The following is a 7,425-nucleotide window of genomic DNA, read 5'->3' on the forward strand; positions in this document are numbered from 1 at the left end:
GAAAGTTGCATCATAACTGACAAGCAATATTTGCAATGTCTAATAATAATAAAAAAACATATCAGAGAGAAGTGAGAGATTGCACAGCTGCACAGTGCAGATGCATCCCCTCCTCCTCATATTGTCAGCATCACAGGGATGTGATCATATTCCAAACGTCACAGTGACACGCAGCTGTCCAGATGCGCGTCTGGAAAGAGTAGCGCGCATTCTAAGACATTATTTTATTTTATATATTACTTTGGTAACACTTTATTTTACGGTTTCTTAACTAGTTGCTTATTAGCATGCACATTACTAGAATATTAGCCATTTATTAGTTACAATTAAGCACATATTAATGCCTTTTTCTACATGACCTTATTCTACATCCCTAATCCTACCCAATACCTAAACTTAACAACTACCTTACTAACTATTAATAAGCAGCAAATTAAGAATTTATTGAGGGAAAAGTCGTAGTTAATAGTGAATTAGTGTTCCCTATTCTAAAGTGTTACCATTACTTTAATCAATACTGCAATGATTTGTTTAAAAGTAAAAGCAAATACAATGTACGTAATATTGTCATTAAAATCCCCCCCTCATGCAGCCTATGTGGTTTTACTATATCCTTGCGTTTTTCTATTGTTTGCAATATTTAGTAAAACTAAATAAAACACAGTTGTTTATTACAAAAGTGAACATTTCTCTTCGTTTTGTCTGTTTTTGTTAATTAGACCACAAAGCAAAAAGAAAAAAGTAAGAAAGCGCAGCTATCTGAATACCCAGCGCGTTGTAGCTAATGCTCCACCGCTGGGGGGCCAAGATTAGGGCAACAAGTCAAAAAGTTTTTACCACAAACCAAAGTAGTAAAAAGTGCAAAAGAGAAACATTTGCACTAATTGCATGTGCAATCCGACAGCACGTTGCACATTAAAAATATCATGAAAACAGCACTGAATTACGGTGTGAGCGCATTTGAATGATGAAGGAAATAAATCAAATTGGTTATAACTGATATCTGTCTGATATAGAACGAATTCCTATTATTTCCATCCATACAAAGCATTAAACGAGCGCTTAAATGCATACAGTATGCATACAGTATATTGTCTAATAAATTATTTGGTAAATTATATGGAATAGGCTACAGTACATCCTATGTCCCGTTTCTAACCTAAATAGAAAACCTAATGATATCTCCGTGGAGTTTGCGTGAATCCTCGTCGATATGTCAGAAGCAAAAACGCACAAATTTACCTTCTGTGATCGTTAATCCAAAGAATTATGACCACATTAATCCACAGAAACTGTTCTTCGTGTAATCCAGTTTGCTAAAGGAGCTTCCAAGAGTCTTCTCTAGTGTGGATAAAGTTTTTGCCTGGGAGTTCTCTCTCTCCAACTCCTTATTCCCCTCCCCTCAGAGTTGTTTTAATAAACTTTCCCTTCACTGTCGTTCCCCGATGGGAGAATCTCCAGAATACGCTTGATGACATCATCAGCTGCTCCGGCTGAGTGTGTGGAAACGCGCCGCAGGCTTTTCTTCTCCCTGCCGCCTCCCACAAGTCCTGCTTTGTTTGATTTCTTCTTTTCAACTATGATTCCACGACTGAGGAACTTATCTGAGGTCATGCTAATGCAGACAGCGCTGCGGATTAGACGGGTCGTCTGTGGCTGCACACCAAAGGCAAAATATTACAAACTAGGCTACTGCCACAGTTTTGATGGTAACCATATGGCTAAACGGCAATGGGTCATCTGGTCCTTGTTCTGTTGGTTCAATTTTGGCGGTAAACCATGTGGATTGAATTATCATTGTTTCCTGTAACTATGTGATGTTTCATTAACAAATTTCAGGAGGAGCTCGCGCAGATAATTAACACGGCCAATTCATCATCAGCAATCACTCCCTATCCAATCACTCTCCCTATCCCATTACTACAGTCCCTTTAAATAACCAAGCAGTCCTACCTTCAGCTATCTCTGATTCCAGCATTGGCACTCCCAATCGCCGCAACATGTCCGAGATTCACTCGTCCTCCGAGGATTATTCCTCTGATACAGACAAACCTGCAGCTCATCCGGCCTTCATCCAGGTCGCCGCTCAGGCCACCAGCGCTCCACAGGATCCACTAATCGAGCCCGCCGCTGCATCACGGAGCCGCAGGCCCTCACGCACCGCTGCTGCTCGCACTCCGAGCAGTGTTGTTTTAGTTTTAGTCAACGATGGCGAAATCATTTCGTTGACGCCACTTTTCATGAGGATAACGAGCCGATGACGAGATAAAAATGGCTCGTTGATGACTAAAACATGACGAGACGTGCGTGAGTTTTCGTTGATGAGACGGGTGGTCCGTCAGACGTTTAAAATGCATGACATTTCTGCTTATCGTGCATGCCAATCAAAACCTTAAACGTTTTGATGCCGCTATGGCAAGCCGTTTTAGCATTAAATACTCTTTGCCATACTAGCATGGCAAGCCGTTTTAGCATTCCATCCTTGTTTGTCTTTTATGTTTTAAAACATTCCTTATTGCAATTATTGGTGAAAATAGTCGATCCGGAAGCTCACATTGTGTTGAACTAGATCTGCTATTTTCAGAACTTACAAGTGACACTACCCAACAGCAAAATACTTACTGACCTACATTAATTTGTTAAAAGACTTTTTCCCCTTTTTAGACTAAAACCTTTTTGGCTTTCGTCGACTAAAATTGGACTAAATCTAACAAGCATTTTAGTCCATAAAGACTAAATCTAAGATGGTTGTCAAAAAACAACACTGCTCCGAGACGCCAGCTTACGCTTATGCAGAGCCCCCTACTCCACGTCAGGACGCAGCAGAAGGCCGTCACCGAGCTTGGGCCACGCCCCGGACACCGCAGTCTCCAGCCACGCCCATCCCGCTCGATCCTCGAAGCGGGAGCCCGCCGCTCATGCTGTCAGAGAGCCGGCCATCGCCTCCATAAGCCGCCGCAGCAGCACGAGCTCGCCCACTCCAGCAGCCGATTCCCGTCCGCAACCCTTGCCCCTCCTTTCTCTCCCATTCTCATGGCCCGCAGCACCGCCTTCCGCTCATAGCACGAGCATTCCCCCGCTCATGCCACAAGCACCGGCGCTCCCCATTCCCCCTCTCTTCCCTTCTGTTTCCTCCGCCCCAGGAGCCGTCCCCAGCGCGAGCATGTCTCTATCCTCGCAGGCTCCGACGCACGCCATTCCCCCTCTCTTTCCCCCCTTCTTTTCCGTCCCAGGAGACGGCCGCAGCTCAGGTTTACCGCCACTACCGGTCCCGGTAGCCACTTTCCCTCCTCCTCAGGCCCGTCCTCCCTTCTCATTGGCCTCAGCCACACCCCTTCCAGCCCCGCCAAACGCTTTAGCGCAGGAACCTCCCCCAGTTTCCAACTCCATCAGGACCCAGATACTAGCAGGTCTCACACATGGATTCCACCCCGGCGTCCTGAGCCTCCCCTCCCAAAACCTCATCTGCCCAAATCTCCACTCCGCTCTCACCGAACCCGAAATAGTGGACGGCCTAATTAAAAAGAAATAGACTCAAATTTCATGATAGGCCCCTTTTCTGTTCCTCCCTTTAGCATCTATCGAGTCAGCCCCATCGGTGTTGCCACCAGAAAATTCTCAGGCAAAAACGCCTCATAATTGATCTTTTATCTCCGCATAATTCCCCATTCCTTAGCATTAACAGCCTCATTCCACTTGAAGAGTTTTCTCTTCACTATCACGACGTCGACCAAGCCACTACCTTGATTAAAGCAGGTCGCGGCGCTTGGTTGGCCAAAGTCAATATTACTTCTGCTTTCAAAGTTACGCCCATCCACCCAGATTTCTGGCACTTATTTGGCATTTGCTGGAAAAACGAATTCTATTTCGCCGTCCATGGAGCTGCTATCCATTCTGGGTCATCTAAATACCGCGATGCGCATCATCCCACAAGGCCGCCCCTTTATCTCCCATCTCCTCTCCCTCTCCTCCTCCGCCCACACCCTTGAGGACCGCATTTCCATAACTGATTCTTGCCGCAAGGAGCTCAGCTTATGGATTTCCTTCCTTAAACAGTGGAACAGCTATCGTTCTTTTACAGCAATTTGGTTTCTTCCCCAATTGATATCGAATTATATACCGACGCCGCCCTCTCCGTCGGCTTTGGAGGTTTCCTCCGGGGCCGCTGGTTCGCTTCTACCTGGCCCCCAGAGTTGGCAAATTTACCCCTCCAGCTATCATCCTCAGCACTATTTGAGCTTTACCCATTAGTGGCCGCAGCTTCCCTATGGGGCAAAGAATGGTCCGCCACCAGCATCGTCGTCCAATACGACAACGCAGCTACCGTGCACTGCATTAACAAAGGCCGTTCCCACTCCCCCGTACTCATGCCTTTGCTCAGATGTTTGATTTGGATTTCAGCTCGTGACCAATTTATCATAACTGCAAAACACATCCCCGGGTCAAAGAATCAAATCGCTGACTCTCTCGTTTTGTTTTTCAGAAATTCAGATCGCCGGCTCCAGAGCGGACCTGCTCCCAACCCCAGTCCCTCCTTATTCAGAACTGATATTCCCATAACCCTCCCCCTAAGGCCTCTTCTCGAAGCATCCATCGACTCCATTCTCCAAGCAGTCTCCCTCAGGACTCTCCAATCCTACCTCACAGCGTGGAAATGCTTTAAAACTTTCCACGCCGCCTACAGCTTACCTTTCCCCGTTTTATCCCTGCTCACTGTCACCTCATTTATCTCCCACCTCAATTCCCATAAAAACCTCCAAGCTAGCTCCATCAAAGCATACCTTAGCGGTATTCAGTTTTTTCATAAACTGTGTCACGGCTCGCCTTCCCCTCATATAACTAATTCCCAGACCTCCCTTCTCATCAAAGGCATCCAAAAAACCCAGCCCAACCGCCCAGACCCCAGACAACCTATCACTTTAAATATTTTGACCAAATGCATCTCCTCCCTCCGCAAAGGCTACCATTCCATCCACACTGCCCACACACTGGACGCCATGTTCATCCTGGCTTTTTCGGTTTCCTCAGATGCTCTGAGCTCGCCATTACATCCAGTTTTAACCCAGCCATTCACCCCACCATCTCCGACCTAACCGTGCTAGACGGCGATACCATCTCTTACTTTATTAAACAAAGCAAGACAGACCAAATAAAGAAGGGCCATTTCATTTATATTTTTAACCTCCAAACTCCCCTCCAACCATTCCAAACCCTCCTAGCCTTCCTTTGCCACAGGAAATCCCAATCCTCCCTCCCCTCTGACCCCCTCTTTACTGATGATGCCAACTGCCCTGCCACACGCTTCTGGTTCCAAAAGCACCTGAAGTCTGTCTTGCTTCTCTCTGGTACCCCAGCAGACAACTTCTCCAGCCATTCATTTCGCATAGGCGCAGCAACTACAGCCGCCCAAAAAGTTCTCTCCCAACAGCAGATCCAAGCGCTCGGCCGCTGGTCATCTGAAGCTTTCAAGAGCTACATTCGAGCAGATCGCTCTTTTATCAGGGAAACACACCAAACCCTAATCGGCCAACCCGTTCTACCGCCAGCCCACCCCCGTCCACGCCATCTCTAGCCGCTTCAACCACCCCCTCGGCGTCCCTTTTCCTTGGGACATCCTGCCTTCGTTAAAACCCCAGCTTATTCCCCTACGCGCAGCAATGCGCGCCCCCGCTGGAGCCCCCCTTACGCACAACAGTGCTCGCCCCGCTTTTCCCGTCACGCTCAACATCGCATGGCTCCTGTTCAAGCCCCCGCTTATCCCCTATACGCGCAGCAATGCACGCCCCCGCTGGAGCCCCCCTTACGCACAGCAGTGCTCGCCCCGCTTTTCCCGTCACGCTCAACATCGCATGGCTCCTGTTCAAGCCCCCGCTTATCCCCCTATATGCGCAGCAATGCACGCCCCCGCTGGAGCCCCCCTTACGCACAGCAGTGCTCGCCCCGCTTTTCCCATCACGCTCAACATCGCATGGCTCCTGTTCAAGTCCCCGCTTATCCCCTATACACGCAGCAATGCGCGCCCCCGCTGGAGCCCCCCTTACGCACAGCAGTGCTCGCCCCGCTTTTCCCGTCACGCTCAACATCGCATGGCTCCTGTTCAAGCCCCCGCTTATCCCCTATACACGCAGCAATGCGCGCCCCCGCTGGAGCCCCCCTGACGCACAGCAGTGCTCGCCCCGCTTTTCCCGTCACGCTCAACATCGCATGGCTCCTGTTCAAGCCCCCGCTTATTCCCCTTACAGAACAGCAACGCCCGCTCATGCTAAAGCCACCCCGCTCGCTCCCCCCATGCCGCAGCAACGCCTGCTCATTCTAGAACGCCCCGCTCATTCCCTTTACGCACTGCAATGCCCGCTCTCACCATAGCCCCTGCTCGTTTCCCCACGCCGCTGCATTGCCCGCTCTCGCTAGAGCGCCCCGCTTATTCCCCCATGCCGCAGCAATGCCCGCTCTTGCTAAGAGCGCCCCGCTTATTCCCCCATGCCACAGCAGTGCCCGCACGCACCGCAATGACCGCTCTCGCCGCAGCCCCTGCTTACTTTCCCACGCTGCAGCAATGCCCGCTCTGACTAGAGCGCCCCGCTTATTTCCCCATGCCGCAACAATGCCTGCTCTGACTAGAGCACCCCGCTTATTCCCCCTTTCACGCAGCAATGCCCGCTCACACTAGAACGCCCTGCTTATTTCCCCATGCCGCAACAATGCCCGCTCTGTCTAGAGCGCCCCGCTTATTCCCCCTTTCACGCGGCAGCCACCGCTCAGTCCCCTTTAGCGCAGCAAAGCCCACACATCCTAGAGCACCTAGCATGTTTCCCCTACGCCACAGCAGTACCCACCCCCAAGAAAACGCCATTCTTCATTCCCCCTAATTGCCACCCCACATAAGGTTCTCTTTGCTTTTCCTTCCCTAGCAGTGCCCGCAGCAGCTCCTCCCGCGCTTCCCCGCCGCTAATCGTCCAGCATCCCTCCAGCTCAAGTTAAGCTTTTTGGGGGGCCACCTGGCTGCTGTCCTGCAGTTATTTTGCACTTTGGGGGAGCGCTATTGGGTTCGGGCCAAAGGCCGAGCTCGGACCCCTCTCCCTGGGCAGGGGGAGTGCCCCGGGCTCGGGAATGACTACCGAGCTCGGAGCCCTCTCCCGGACAGCATGCCAAACACGCTTAACTTTACGCTGTTTATTATATGCAAAAGCGAACTAGTGAAGTGATGTTTCATTAACAAATTTCAGGAGGAGCTCGCGCAGATAATTAACACGGCCAATTCATCATCAGCAATCACTCCCTATCCAATCACTCTCCCTATCCCATTACTACAGTCCCTTTAAATAACCAAGCAGTCCTACCTTCAGCTATCTCTGATTCCAGCATCCCTCCCACCCCCCCTGTTTATTTTCTCCTCACCTCCAGCCAGGGGGGGAGCGCTATTGG

At 49.9% G+C, this 7,425-nt stretch overlaps 1 protein-coding gene across 3 annotated transcripts in view; it reads right to left on the reverse strand.

Annotated features, from left to right (window-relative positions):
• The window catches only part of col16a1 (collagen, type XVI, alpha 1), a 104,784-nt gene extending 103,393 nt beyond the window's left edge, over nt 1-1,391 (reverse strand). For all 3 annotated transcript variants that reach the window (XM_073821332.1, XM_073821333.1, XM_073821331.1), the window contains exon 1: nt 1,243-1,391. The gene's annotated coding sequence lies outside the window, so the exon portion shown is untranslated. The remainder of the gene's footprint in view (nt 1-1,242) is intronic.
• Nucleotides 1,392-7,425: the final 6,034 nt, after the last annotated feature.

Source organism: Garra rufa, chromosome 17 (assembly GCF_049309525.1).
Source record: "Garra rufa chromosome 17, GarRuf1.0, whole genome shotgun sequence".
Lineage (NCBI taxonomy): Eukaryota > Metazoa > Chordata > Actinopteri > Cypriniformes > Cyprinidae > Garra > Garra rufa.